This window comes from Elaeis guineensis, chromosome 3, assembly GCF_000442705.2.
Source record: "Elaeis guineensis isolate ETL-2024a chromosome 3, EG11, whole genome shotgun sequence".
Lineage (NCBI taxonomy): Eukaryota > Viridiplantae > Streptophyta > Magnoliopsida > Arecales > Arecaceae > Elaeis > Elaeis guineensis.
In genome coordinates this window covers 11,111,964-11,128,641 of record NC_025995.2, presented here as the reverse complement: position 1 = coordinate 11,128,641, position 16,678 = coordinate 11,111,964, and positions in this window count along the sequence as shown.

The following is a 16,678-nucleotide window of genomic DNA, read 5'->3' as shown; positions in this document are numbered from 1 at the left end:
GCTATGGAAGAAAAAGTTTCATGATAGTCGATGCCTTCGCGTTGACTATAATCTTTCGCAACTAGCCTTGCCTTATAGGTCTCTACCTCCTCATCCGACCCAATCTTTCTTTTATAAATCTATTTGCACCCAATAGATACAATACCTTCAGGTGGATCTACTAAGGACCAAACCTGATTCGAATGCATGGAGTCAATTTCTGACTTCATTGTTTCCATCCATTTCTCGAAGTCTACATCTAATATTACCTCATCGTAGGTTTTGGGATCATTCCTAATATTCCAAACTCGCACAAGGACTGCTTCCTTTAAATTCTCTATAAGAATACCTAGGTATCTTTCAGTAGGATGGAAGACCCTACTTGATCTACGAGGTGGAGAAGGTATCATATCTACTGGCTCGTTACTGGGTTTAGGTTCTCAGACTCGATGTCCTTTAGAGACTTTCTCTTCGAGCTCAATCTTCTTTCCACTGTCTCCATCTTAGATAAACTCTTTTTTCAGGAATACGACATAATGGCTCACAATCATATTGTGATTCTTAGAAAAATAGAAGTATTATCCCATGATTTCCTTAGGATACTCTATAAAATGAGCCCTAAAGGACTTAGCCTCTAGCTTGTCTGCCTACTATCTCTTGACATGGGCCAGACATCTTCAAATCTTAAGGTACCCAAGAGTTGGTTTCTTACCATGCCATAACTCATATGGTGTGGTAGGAACGGATTTAGAGAAAATTCGATTCAAGAGATGAATCACAGACAGCAAAGCATGTCCCCAAAGAAGGTCACGAAGGTCTGTAAAGCTCATCATGGACTGAACCATATCCAATAAGATTCGATTCCTCCTCTTGGATAACCCATTGAGTTGACGTATCTCTGAAAGTATCCATTGTGAGACTATACCATTTTTCTTGAGATAGGCCCAAAATTTCTCACTAAGTTATTCCCCTCCTCGATCTGATCGAAGAACCTTTATGGGTTTTTCGGTCTGTTTTTCTACTTTATGTCTGAATTTTATGAACTTTTTAAAGACATCAGACTTTTGATGTATTAGATACACAAAACTATATCATGAATAATCATCAGTAAAGATTATGAAGTAGATATATCCATCCCTAGCTTCTACATCAAATGGACCACACACGTCAGTATGTACCAGGGCTAATATCTCAGTAGCCCTTTCTCCTTGTCCCACAAAAGACAGCTTGGCTATTTTTTTCTTGAAAACATGATTCACAGACTGGATAAGACTCGAAAGTCAATGGTCCAAGAAGGCCATCTTTCTCCAATTTGTTGAGTCTGTTCTCTCCAATATGATTCAGCCTAAAGTACCATAGATACTTTTGGCTGATCCTATCTCTAGATCTCTTAGACCCTATGACATTCATAATTTGCTCGTTAATGTTTACACTTGTATCGGTATACAAATGGTAAAGACCGTCAATCAAGAAAGCACGTGCCACAAGTTTATTTCCTAAATAAATAGAACACATGTCTTTATTGAAATAGAAATTATAATTATCCTATGCCAACACAGAGATAGAAATCAAATTTCTACTATCTATAAGTACAAAATAACAATCTTTCAAAAATAAACTAAATCCTAACGGTAGTCGTAGAAGGTAGGTTCCAATGGTCACAGCAATAATTCTTGCTCCATTGTCGACTCGGAGAGTGATCTCGCCTTCCCTCTGCCCCCTAACTTCTTCAAGACCCTGCATTGAAGTGCACTAATGAGCACTTAAACTAGAATCAAGAACCCAACTAGAAGAAGAAAAAATCGTTAGGTTAGTTTCTATAACAAGCAACTCAGATGTACCTTCAGAAGACCCATCATTCTTCCTATTCTTGACAGTTGCCAGGTAGGCCGAACAGTTCCTTCTCTAGTGGCCTTCGACATTGCAATGAAAATATTTTCCTTTATCGTTGGCCTTCTTCAGAACCTATTTCTAGGGCTTAGCCTCATTCTTTTGGTTCTTTGCGGGCTTTTTCTTCTTCTTGAAAAAAGATTTTCTTTTAGAGGAAGCCCGCTCCACAGCCAGAACTGTGCTCCTTGAACTTTTCAAGATGCCCTCTGCAGTCACCAGCATATTCAATAACTCCGACAAAGTAGCATCAATCTTATTCATATGGTAGTTCATAATGAACTATTCATGTGAGTCAGGAAGAGACTGGAGGATCAGATCCACCTGTAGTTTCTTGTCCATGTTCATACCAAGCTTCTGAAGCTCCTCTATGTCCTTGATCACTGTCAAACAATGATCACTGACGATCTGCCCATCATGCATCTTTGCTCTGAAAAGTCTTCGGGAGACCTCAAAATGAGCTGTACGACTCTATTCACCATACAACTCTTGCAGGTGAGCTAGCATTTCTTTGGCAATCCTTATGTCTTCATGCTGTTGCTGAAGATCATTGGACATGGACGCTAAGATGTAGCACTTTGCTTTGTTATCTTCGTCCATCCACTTCTCAAGTGTAGCTCGTTGATCAGCAGATGGACGAGCAGATAAAAAGCACTTCCTAATCAAGGACATGAGTGAGCTTTTTGAAATTGAGAATGATTCTCAAATTTTGGAGCCAATCTTTGTAATTAATGCCGGTCAACCTATTTGTATCGAGGATTCGAGCTAAAGGGATTGAACTCAACATGGTTATCTGCAGAGAGAATAGTTTTTCATTAGATTTTATTCTTATAATATTATTTATTTTAGAAACTTTAAAAACAAAAAAAAACTCTTACTATTTCTTTGAATCTCCCACACTCCTCAGGTGAAGAAACGAAAATCTATACGCGATCGATTTCAAGTAGGTACTACAGTCCAATTAATCTATACACACTTTACCTAATGGTTATTAGTGAGTACAGATTGATGAGTGGATAATACTTTATCCATTGCTTCACTAAGCAAGATGCAGCGGGCTAGGTCTCTAAATCCTGTGGCCTCACCTAACAATTATTGGCACATTCCTTAGTTAAGTCAAATTCATCGTTCACCAGCGGGTGCAAAGCCGTCATTAAGACCCTCACCTAACAGTTATTGGGCCCAACCCCATCTCTACCCTGAGACATCACATGTCAATAGAGTGGTTGTACCTTTTTGATGCAACCAAACCACTGTTATCAGTCAAAAATGATCAACGCCAAAAAGGCACCCGCATCTCTACAATGATGGAAGACCTCTAGACTTAATATTTAATGAGAAGATTTGGGTTTAGATCTCTTCTAAATCAGCAGATCTGACATCCGACTGATTAAATTAGATTAGCATATTAATATGTCTAACCAGCCTAGCCGACATTGGTGAACTCGAGTCAACAAGTAACCTAATACGAAACTAAATCTCCCAATATGGCTAGGTAAGTTAAGATGCATGGGGTCCCTCCATTGCTTTCCTTAGACACCAATCAAAATTGATCAGATCAGACAACAGAACCAATTAAATAACTACCATCTAAATACCTGCCTTAGACACCAAATTGATCGATTAAAATCGATTAGATTAAACTTTTGAAACGGACCCAAGCCACTAAGCCAAATTTTGGTCTTGAGTCAATCAACTCACATCAAAATATGAATTGATGTGACCAACTACAACTAAAGTCGACTTTGAACTCCTTTAATCTAATCCCAATCATCCATCGATTAGGTTCAATCAATTGCTCAAAATTAAAAAATAGGTTTTAGCCTGATCTAATCAATTAGATCCTAATTGTAGTTTGATTACTTAGACCTAATTTATTCAATCCATACCCACATGCAACAACTTAATTTTAGATCTAAAAATTATTTTAGATTATATTTTATTGCATGCTATTAATGGCTTATGATCTTGAAACTGTTTCAGATCTAAACCTAGTTTCATATATCGAATATATGTAGTTTCAGATCTAAATTAAATATGCATCACAAATACATTAATTTCAGATCTAAAAATAAATTTACACATATCAAATATGTATAAAATTAGATCTAAAATAATGATTAAAATATTTTGAAAGTATCTTTTCAAAAATTGATTCACATTAAACTAGGACAACCTATACAATATAGGGAGTAAACCCTATATCAGGATAATCTTATATCAGTTTGATGTAAACTTTTAATTATTCTAATTTTAGATCTAAATTAAAAATAAACATATCATATATGTTAATTTTTAGATCTAAAAGATTTGATTTAATTATTTTAAAAATAGTTTTCAAAATTAATTAATCTCATGCTAGGACAATCTTTACAGTATAGGGGATAAATCCTAAACCAGGACAACCTTATATCAGCATAAAATTAATTTTAAATCATTAAAACTTTCAGATCTAACCTAAAAACTAGATCATATGTGTTTTCAAAAAATCTGACATTGATACCACTGATAGAAAATAGGATAGACAGCATATGTAGATTTTAAAATTTTGAAAACATACAGTGAAAAGTAAATCGGATTAAATCTTTTAACCCCACATGCAAGATACCAGATCTAAATCTATCCAAATCTAAATATATATATATATAATTAATCTAAAATTTAAAAAAAATATGAGATCATATCTCATTACCTTTATGTGGGTAGAAATTCACCACTTCAGATAATCTCGGATTCGTAGAAGATGGAGCCACACACATGTTCGGCCTCTACAGGTATCCATTAGGATCAATCTCAAATTTTTCTTCTCGTAAAAGATATTTTTTCTCAAGAAGAATCTAGACCTTGAGGACTCTGATCAACTCTTTTGATCTTAACTGAGAGATCAACTCCTTGATCTGTAGCTTTCTTTTTCTTCTCCTCGATCCTTGATCTTTAAGTCACCAGAACTCCTTCTAGGCATGTGAAAGAGAGAACACCCAACCATTAGGCATGAAAAGAAAGAATATGAGAGAGAGGAGGCATAGAGATGGAGAGAGAAAAGATTTTTTTGATGAAAAATCAATACTAAGAAATCCTAGAGACCTCTCTTTAAATAGACATAAGTCCTGACACATATTAGGAATCCTGTCATCTTAAAAAGGTAGATCCTTATCTCATAAAAATCCTCTACCTTTTAAATATGATTTATGTCAAATAAAATCAGATATAAAAGATAATTAATTAGCTCTTTTAAGCATGTACAATAGTCATCCATGGAATACATGTCAGGTGGTTGGGACTCCAACTCTTGGCACCTCACAAAGGGATCTCCAGCCATAAAAGATGAGGCATGGACCCCACCCTCTCTCCTTCACGCCATGACACATAAGAGGCGGTGGGCCCTCCTAGGATATGGCACTCAATAATTTTCAAAAAAAAAAAATTACGCCATCCATTCTTCCATCTATTCCACATGCATACTTAGAGATAATTAAGAGATATGGAAGAGATAATATTAAAATAATTATGCCAACTAATTAACTTAATTAAATCCTCCTGGACTTATAATTAAGAGTCTAATTAAATCTAAATAAATTTAGGTTAGGTTTAAGGCTATAGACTTGATCAAATTAAAGTCTCGAGAAGAATTAGGTTTAACCATGTGCTAGTATGATTCTCATAAACCTAATAGAGTTTCAAATAAACCTTAATCTAATTAGAACTTCATAAGTCCAATTGGCAAATTCAAGATTAAATTTTTTAATGTGTGATCCCATAGGTTCTATTCTATCTGGTTGTGAGATATATTGGGATACACAATCTCTATCACAATATCATCGAAACTCTTTTCGATGGATTGAAATATTTTCAATTCTACCCTTTGAGGGCCATCGATCCTCAAGATGACGTCCGATAAGTCTCACAATCCACCAGTGATACCAAGCAGTATATAGTGGTGATTCAGTAGAATGAAAATATAAACTTTTAGGTACAGTTATCGTATGATTTATACTTTTTATCATGTGTCCCGACTTGACAGAGGTTATGGAGAACTCGTTAAACCCCATCGTCAGTCTTATGTAAGATTGACTCGACTCAAGTTCATTTGTGAATCTCATGAAAACTCTTTTTCAGTATTTATACTTGATTTGGCCAAAGACTTTCTGAACTCAATCTGCAAATCACATAGGACCTCTCCTTTTCTGCAAGATTGATAAATTTTATCTAGGTGCATCCTACTCCAAACAGCGAATCTGAATCTACTAAAGCCAACATACATAGCAAAGATCCGAATGGCTAGGGATCAAAAAAATATGCAGTCAAACTCAGTAGCCTCACTGCGAATAGCCAATATCACCGTAGGTCAAAGGACCACTCATACCACTGCAGCATCGAGAAGATCACTGACTAGTGAGTAGATATCTATATGGTTCTCGAATTGGTCACGCTCAGTATAAGTTATTCTCTAACAACCATCTGTACCTTCATCTCAGTGTCTCTACACTACAGATCCAAGACTCATCTGCCCACAAGGGAGATAAACCATGCATCGATCTTAAATGGATTGATCACTGTCCTCCATGATGATCTCTTGATCGGGAGCGTTTAGAAATTGATCACTAATTAATGTATGTCTCAAATTCTTAACTCTTTAAGAATATACAAAAATTATTTTTGTTAATTTCTAGGACAAATCAAGGACACATAAGCATGATTGGAAAGAAAAAATCTTTTATTTATAATAAAAGTATTATAAGTATAAATTTAGACCCTGAAAATACATAATGTGTCAGCCAACTATTGGCTTCTAGGGCACAAATCCAACAAACTTTCACTTGACCTAAAGCCAATTGGTCATATACCTTAGACCCATCTTCTCAAGGTGAGCTTCGATCTTCTATTGGCTGAGAGGCTTGGTTAGCAGGTCTGCTACATTTAGCGCAAAGTCAACTCTCTGTATCTCGATGAACTTCTTCTTGAGGTATTCGCATATGATGTGAAATCATCGCTCTATGTGTTTGGACTTCTGATGAGATCTGGGCTCTTTAGCAAGGGCTATGACACTGTTGTTGTCATAGTGCATTGCAATGGCATCTGATGGCATCACACCCAGCTCTACAATGAAGTTCTTGAACCAAAAGGCTTCCTTAGCAGCTTTAGAAACGACGATGTACTTGGATTCCATGGTCGAATTTGCAATGATTGACTATTTGAAACTTTTTCAGCTAACCGCACCACCATTACACAAGAAGATACATCCTGATGTAGACTTTCTATCATCGACATCAGCCATAAAGTCTGAATCGATGTATCCCTCAATTTTCAGCTCCGATCCTCCACCAAAGACCAACATTAAATCCTTAATCCTTCTGAAGTACTTAAGGATATTTTTAACAGCATTCCAGTGTTCTTCATCTAGATTTGCCTGATTTCTACTCGTGACACTCATGACAAGTGCTATATCAGGACGTGTACATAACATGGCATACATGAGGCTCCCTATTGTTGAAGCATATGGGATCTTACTTATGCATTGGATCTCCTTAGGTGTGTCTGGACATATTTTCTTGGAGAGATGAATGCCATGTCTAAGGGGCAAAAGATCTCTCTTGGAGTTTTTCATGCTGAATCTCTTTAGCATCTCCTCTATGTACATATGCTGTGAGAATCCTATCATTCTCTTAGATCTATCTCTATAGATTTTTATACCAAAAATGTAGGAAGCTTCCCCTAGATCTTTCATGGTGAACTCTTTCGACAACCATACTTTGACTGATGTCAGTATGAAAATATTATTCTCAATCAGGAGGATGTCATCTACGTACAATATGAAAAATGTGACAGCGCTTCCATTGATCTTTTTATACATATATGACTCCTCATTTTTGATGAAATCAAATATTTTGATCACATCATTGAAGTGAGTGTTCCAACTCCGAGATGCTTGCTTGAGTCTATATATGAACCTTTGTAGCTTGCAGACCTCGTGATCATTATCACTGGACATAAAAATATCCATTTAGGAAAGTATTTTTACATCTATCTGCCAAATTTCATAATCATAAAATGCTGCTATAGCAAGCAAAGTACGGATGGATTTCAGTATGGCTACAGAAGAAAAGATTTCATGATAGTCGATGCCTTCGTGTTGATTATAATCTTTTGCAACTAGCCTTGTCTTATAGGTATCTACCTTACCATCCGATGCAATCTTTCTTTTGTAAATCTATTTACACCCAATAGATACAATACCTTTGGGTGGATCTACTAAGAACCAAACCTGGTTGGAGTGCATGGAGTCAATTTCTGACTTCATTGCTTCCATCCATTTCTCGAAGTCTACATCTAATATTACCTCATCGTAGATTTTGGGATTATTCTTAATGTCCCTATCTCCCACAAGGAATGCTTCCTCTAAATTTTTTGTAAGAATACCTAAGTATTTTTCAGTAGGATGGAAGATCCAACTTGATCTATGAGGTGGAGGAGGTATCACATCTACTGGCTCGTTACTGGTTTCAGATTCTCGGACTCGATGCTCTTTAGAGACTTTCTTTTCGAGCTCAATCTTTCTCCCATTGCCTCCATCTTGGATAAATTTTTTTTCCAAGAATATGGCATGATGGCTCACAATCACATTGTGATCCTCAAGAATATAGTAGTATCTCATGGTTTCCTTAGGATATCTTATAAAATGAGCTCTAAAGGACCTAGCCTCTATCTTGTCTGCCTACTATCTCTTGACATGGGCCGGACATCTTCAAATCTTGAGGTACCCAAGAGTTGGTTTCTTACCATGCCATAACTCATATGGTATGGTAGAAACGGATTTAGAGGGAACTTGATTCAAGAGATGAATCACAGACAATAAAGCATATCTCCAAAGAAAGTTAGAAAGATCTGTGAAGCTCATCATAGACCGAACCATATCTAATAGGGTTTGATTCTTCCTCTCGGATGTCCCATTGAGTTGAGATGTCCATTGTGAGACGATGCCATTTTCTTTGAGATAGGTCCGAAATTTTTCATTAAGGTATTCTCCTCCTCGATCTGATTGAAGAACCTTTATGGATTTTTCGATCTGTTTTTCTACTTCATGTCTGAATTCTATGAATTTTCAAAAGCTTTAGACTTTCGATGCATCAGATACACAAAAGCATACTGTGAATAATTATCGATAAAGGTTATGAAGTAGATATAGCCATCCCTGACTTCTACATCAAATGGACCACACACATCAGTATGTACCAGGACTAATATCTCAGTGGCCTTTTCCCTTTATCCCACAAAAGGCAGCTTGACCATTTTTTCTTGAAGACATGATTCACAGACTGGATAAGACTCGAAAGTTAATGATCCAAGAAGACCATCTTTCTCTAGTTTGTTGAGTCTGTCCTCTCCAATATGGCCTAGCCTAAGGTGCCACAGATACTTTTGGCTGATCCTATCTGTAGATCTCTTAGACCCTATGACATTCATAATTTGCTCGTTAATGTTTACACTTGCATCAGTATGCAAATGGTAAAGACCATCAATCAAGAAAGCACGTGCCATAAGTTTATTTTCAAAATAAATAAAACACATGTCTTTATTGAAATGGAAATTGTAATTATTTTGTGCCAGCACAGAGATAGAAATCAAATTTCTATTGGCTATAGGTATAAAGTAACAGTCTTTCAAAAATAAACTAAATCCTAACGGTACTCACAGAGGGTAGGTTCCAACGGTCACAGCAACAACCCTTGCTCCATTGCCGACTCGAAGAGTGATCTCATCTTCCCTCAGCCCTCTAACTTCTTCAAGATCTTGCATTGAATTGCACAAATGAGCATTTGAACCAGAATCAAGAACCCAACTAGAAGAAGAGGAAACCATTAGGTTAGTTTCTATAACAAGCAACTCAAATGTACCTTCAGAAGGCCCATCCTTCTTCCTATTTTTGACAGTTGCCAGGTAGGCCGGATAGTTCCTTCTCCAGTGGCCTTCGATATTGTGATAGAAATATTTTTCTTTATCGTCGGTCTTTTTCGAAACCTGTTTCTTGGACTTGGCCTCGTTCTTTTGCTTCTTTACGGGCTTTTTCTTCTTCTTAAAAGAAGACTTCCTTTTGGAGGAAGTCCACTCTACAGCCAGAACTGTGCCCTTTGAACTTTTCAAGGTGCCCTCTACAGTCACCAACATATTCAATAACTCTGGCAAAGTAGCATCAATCTTATTCATATGGTAGTTCATAATGAACTATCCATACGAGTCAGAAAGAAACTGAAGGATCAGATCTACCTACAGTTCCTTGTTCATGTTCATACCGAGCTTCTGAAGCTTCTCTATGTCCTTGATCATTGTCAAACAATGATCTCTGACGGCCTGCCCATCATGTATGTTTGCTCTGAAAAGTCTTCGGGAGATTTCAAAACGAGCTGTGTGACTCTGTTCACCATATAACTCTTGCAGGTGAACTAGTATTTCTTTGGCAGTCCTCATGTCTTCGTGCTGTTGCTGAAGGTCATTGGACATGGACGCTAAGATGTAACACTTTGCTTTGTTATCTTCATCTATCTACTTCTTAAGTATAGCTCGTTGTTCAATGGATGGGCGAGCAGGTAACTCAGATGCTTTTTGATCGAGGACATGGGTGAGCTTTTAGAAATTGAGAACGATTCTCAAATTTCGGAGCCAGTCTTTGTAATTGATGCCGGTCAACCTATTTGTATCGAGAATTCGGACTAAAGGATTTGAACTCGACATGGTTATTTGCAGAGAGAATAGTTTCTAATTAGATTTTGTACTTATAATATTATTTATTTTAGAGACTTTAAAAATAAATAAAAAATTTTTACTATTTCTTCAAATCTTCCACACTCCTCGGATGGAGAAATGGAAACCTATACGTGATCAATTTCAAGTGGGTACTGTGATCTCATTAATCTATACACACCTCACCTAACAGTTATTGGTGAGTACAGATCGATAAGTGGACAATACTTTATCCATTACTTCATTAAGCAAGATGCAGTGGGCTAGGTTTCTGTCCTGTGGCCTCACCTAACAGTTATTGGCACATTCTTTAGTTAAGTCAAGCCCATCATTCACCAGCGGGTGTAAAATCATCATTGGGACCCTCACCTAACAGTTATTGGGCCTAACCCCATCTCTACCCTGAGACATCATATGTCAATAGAGTGATTGTACCTTTTCGATGCAATCAAACTACTGTAACCAACCGAGAACAATCAACGCCAGGAAGGCATCCGCATCTCTACAACGATGGAAGACCTCTAGACTTAATATTTAATGAGAAGATTTGAGCTTAGATCTCTTCTAAATCAGCAGATCTGACATCTGACTGATTAAATTAGATTAGCACATCAACATGTCTAACCAACCTAGCTGGCATGGGTGAACTCGAGTCAACAAGTAACCTAATACGAAACTAAATCTTCCAATATGACCAGATAAGTTAAGATGTGTGGGGGTCCTCCCGTTGCTTGTCTTAGACACCAATCAAAATTGGCCAAATCAGATAACAGAATCAATTAAATAACCACCATCTAAATACTTGCTTTAGACACCAAATTGGTCAATTAGAATCGATTAGATTAACCTTTTGAAACAGGTCTGAGCTACTGAGCCAAATTTTGATCTTGAGTCAATCAACTCACATCAAAATGTGAAACGATGCAACCAACTACAACTAAAGTCAACTTTGAATCTCTTTGATCTAATCTCAATCATCCATCGATTAGGTTCAATCAACTATTCAAAATTGAAAAATAGGTTTTAGCCTGATCTAATCAATTAGATCCTAATTGTAGTTTGATCACTTAGATCTAATTTATTCAACCCATACCTATATGCAACAACTTAATTTTAGATCTAAAAATAATTTTAAATTATATTTCATTGCATGTTATTAATGGCTTATGATCTTAACACTATTTCAGATCTAAATCTAGTTTCATATATCGAATATATGTAGTTTTAGATCTAAATTAAATATGCATCACAAATACATTAATTTTAGATCTAAAACTAAATTTACACATATCAAATATATATAAAATCATATCTAAAATAATGATTAAAATATTTTGAAAGTACCTTTTCAAAAATTGATTCACATCATACTAGGACAACCTTTACAATATAGGAGGTAAATCCTATATCAGGATAACCTTATATCAGTTTGATGTGAACTTTTAATCATTTTAATTTTAGATCTAAATCAAAAATAAATATATCATATATGTTAATTTTTAGATCTAAAAGATTTGATTTAATTATTTTAAAAATAATTTTCAAAATTAATCAATCTCGTACTAGGACAACCTTTGCAGTATAGGGGATAAACCCTATACTAGGACAACCTTATATCAGCATAAAATTAATTTTAATTCATTAAAATTTTTAGATCTAACCTAAAAACTAGATCATATATATTTTTAAAAAATCTGGCTCTAATATCACTGATAGAAAATATGAGAGGCAACATGTGTAGATTTTAAAATTTTAAAAACATGCAGCGAAAAATAAATCGGATTAAATCTTTTAACCTCACATGCAGGATATCAGATCTAAACCTACCCAAGTCTAGAAGAAAAAATATATAATTAATCTAAAATTTTTAAAAAAATATGAGATCATATCTCATTATCTTTGCATGGATTAAAATTCACCGCTTAAGATGATCTCGGATTCGAAGAAGATGGAGCCGCACACATATCCGGTCTCTACGGATATCCACTGGATTCAATCTCGAACTTTTCTTCTCGTAGAAGATTCTTCTTCTCAAAAAAAATCTTAATTTTGAGGACTCTGATCAACTCTTTTGATCTTAACTGAGAGATCAACTCCTTAATCTACAGCCTTCTTCTTCTTCTCCTCGATTCTTGATCTCTAAGTCACCAGAACTCCTTCTGGGTATGTGGAAGAGAGAACACCCAACCTTTAGGCATGGAAAGAAAGAATATGAGAGAGAGGAGGCATGAAGATGGAGAAAGAAAAAGTTTTCTTGATGAAAAATCAATACTAAGAAACCTTAGAGACCTTCCTTTAAATAGACATAAGCCCTGACACATATTAGGAACCCTGTCATCTTAAAAAGATAGATCTTTATCTCATAAGAATCCTCTACCTTTTAAATATGATTTATGCCAAATAAAATTAGATATAAAAAATAATTAATCAGTCCTTTTAAGTATGTACAATTGTCATCCATGGAATACATGTCAGGTGGTTGGGATGCCAACTCTTGGCGCCCCACAAAGGGATATCCTGCCATAAGAGATGGGGCATGGACCCCACCCTCTCTCCTTCATACCATGACACATAAAAGGAGGTGGGTTCCCTAGGATATGGCGCTCAATAATTTTAAAAAAAAAAATTACGCCACCCATTCTTCCATCTATTCTACATGCTTACTTAGAGATAATTAGGAGATATGGAAGAGATAATGTTAGGATAATTATGTCAACTAATTGACTTAATTAAATCTTTTTGGACTTATAATTAAGAGTCCAATTAAATCCAAATAAATTTAGATTAGATTCAAGACTATGGACTTGATCAAATCAAAATTTGAAAAGAATTAAGTTTAACCATGTGCTAGCATGATTCTCATAAACCTAATAGAGTTTCAAATAAACCTTAACCCAATTGAAACTTCATAAGCTCAATTGACAAATTTGAGATTAAATCCCTTAATGTGTGATCCCATAAGTTTTATTCTATATGGTAGTGAGATATATTGTGATCTCTATCACAATATCATCAAAACTCTTTTCGATGGATTGAAATATTTTCAATTCTATCCTTCGAGGGCCATCGATCATCAAGATGATGCCCGATGAGTCTCACAATTCACCAGTGACACCTAGCAGTATATAGTGACGATCCAGTAGAATAAAAATACGAACTCTTAGGAGCAGTTATCATATGATTTAGTCATTCTATCATGAGTCCCGACTTGATGAAGGTCATGGAGAACTCATCAAATCTCATCGTCAGTCTTATGTAAGATTGGCTCGACTCGAGTTCATTTGTGAATCCCATGAAAACTCTTTTTCAGTATTCATACTTGCTTTGGCTAAAAATTTTCTGAACTCAATCTCGCAAATCATATAGGACTTCTCATTTTCTACCAAGATCGATAAATTACATCTAGGTGCATCCTACTCCAAACAGCGAACCTAAACCTACTGAAACCAATATACACAGCAAGGATCCGAATAGCTAGGAACCAAGAGAATATGCAGTCAAACTCAATAGTCTCGCTGCAAATAGCCAATATTACCACAAATCAAAGGATCACTCATACCACTGTAGCATCGAGAAGACCACTAACGAGTGAGTAGATATCTATGTAGTTCTCATGTTGGTCACACTCAGTGCAAGTTATTCTCTAACAACCATCTGTACCTTCATTCTAATATCTCTACACTGCAGACCCAAGACTCATCTGCCCACAAGGGAGGTAAACCGTGCATCGATCTCAAATGGATTGATCACTATCCTCCATGATGATCTCTTGATTGAAAGTATTTAGAAATTAACCTCTTATTAATGTATGTCTCAAATTCTTAACTCTTTAAAAATATACAAAAATCACCTTTTATTAATTTCTAGAATAAATCATGGACACATAAGCATGATTGAAAAAAAAAGTCTTTTATTTATAATGAAAGTATTACAAATATAAATTTAGACTCTGAAAATACATAATGTGTCAGCCAACAATTGGCTTCTAAGGCATAAATCCAACAATCCGCGCTCCTCTGTCCTACTCTGAGGCTTGATCGATGGTTCAGAGCTCTACGACTACCCCCTGTCGCTCGTTGAGGACGTCGCTGTGCACCCCTTCTTTGGCCGATGAGGTCCACACACGCCCAACTCCTGTCGATCGATGATGACGCCATGCTCCACTTTCCTCTGACGACATTCATGCGTCTCCTTCGATGACAATCCCCACTGCGATGATCCCCTCCACATGAGTGTCACTCCCGGCCGACGCATCCTCCACGCATGCCCTTTCAGCCGAGCCCTCTTCTACCTTCGTGTGCCCGCTCCCTATGATGAGGCCAACTTCATTAAGTCCCCCACCAAAAAAAAAAGAGAGAAAAGCCCGAAGAAAGAATGAAGAAGAGAAAGGAGAGGAGAGCTTGATCTGATCCAAGGCACAGACCAAGCCTAAGCTAGATAACAAAGGCTGGAGCGAAACTCACAGACCTTCAAATGAAGACCCACAATAAAAGGCTCTTGAGCTCCCATACAATGTTCTCTCTCTTCCTTCTTGTAGGATTGTAGGATGTCGAAATCAAATTCGAGTAGAGAGCAAAAGCAAAACCGAGTAAAGGAGAAAACAAAAATCACAAAGCACCTCGCTCTTCAACGAGCAGCACCAATGAAGGCTCAAGACCCCTTACTCTTTAACAAGCAAAGTCGAGACTCTCAGAGGTCAAAGAGAATGCTTTCATTTTTCACGTACGGGTCTATGATGGTCCAACAATGCTCTTTGTTCACAAGCGAGTTGTGCGGAGGTTGCAACCATGACGACTGGTCTGGCAAAATTCCTCAACAACAACTCATCTTTGGACAAAATTAGCTTCAAGAAGGGTGCCCCAAACACCAACCCCACCATGTAGACGGCTTCTCACCTTCTGCTGAGCAGACTCTATCTTCGGCAAAGGATGATCTTGGCACATCTTTGCTAAATCTATAGTACTTTCTTCGCCTAATCTAGTTGACTGAGACTCGAAAGTAAGAGACTAGTGTTGGGAGTTTTTTGGTACTAACTGAAGATGTGGGAGGAAGATTCTAAACCATGCCAACTACCAAGGGTCATTTGGACATGACAGAGGCATTAATTGCCTCCCCTTCTCATTCCATGCATCCCCCAGTGGGCATCATCACAATAGGACAAAAGGAAGAGGGGAAGAGGTGGAGAGAGGAGAAAAAGTGGCAAGAGAAGAAAGAAGTTACTCTCGCATGCCCAGGTTCAGCCTTCAAGTGCCTGCAGCCTTCGCGCACGTTCGACCCTGACTCGACCTCCGACCTGGCGTCAGCCTCCGCTCCACCTTGGCTATTGATCCCCCAGAGTGTGCGGCCCTGTCACATCATAAAACAAGTCTCTCCCATATTCTCAGCTATAGCCTATCAGTCCATACCATTAATAAGTGGGGCCCTCCATATGCAATGAGATGACAACAGGTATGATTTTCTAGGATGTTTAATGGGAGACAAAAATCTCTGACAGTCTTATACTCTCCCATGACTAACAACCTGACTAGTAGGCATGATAGCAGGCAGCGGACTGTAGGCTACGACTAACAAACTGTTAGTAGGCAGACAGCCTATCCTGACAGCTTATAGGCTTAGACGCCTAGGTCTAACAAACTTTGGTTTCCATCTATAAGGAGAAAAAGAGGGATCCCTTAGGTATGCCACTACTCTGTCTCTCACACTCCTTTCTCTATGGAGCAGTGATGTATTGCATTTTTATAGTAATTATTATTATTAATTTTTAATGATTTTAATGAAATTGGTATAATAATTAACTAAATAAATGTAAGAACCTGATATGTTTTATGTCAATTGCAGGTAATTGAGCCAGGTCACACCTAATTGGGCTTAACCATATTTTAAAGGTCAAATTAAGTGAAATTGGTTGAGTCCGATTCAGCAGGGTTTGTCATCCGGAGTTATCAGGTCTTGCATCAAAATCAGAGTCACCTCAAAGCAGAATAACCAAATCAAGATATCAATGGACCCCACACCTTATCCTTTTTGGCATCATCAGCCAAAAAAGAAACTAGAGATGCAAAAAATAAATCAAGCA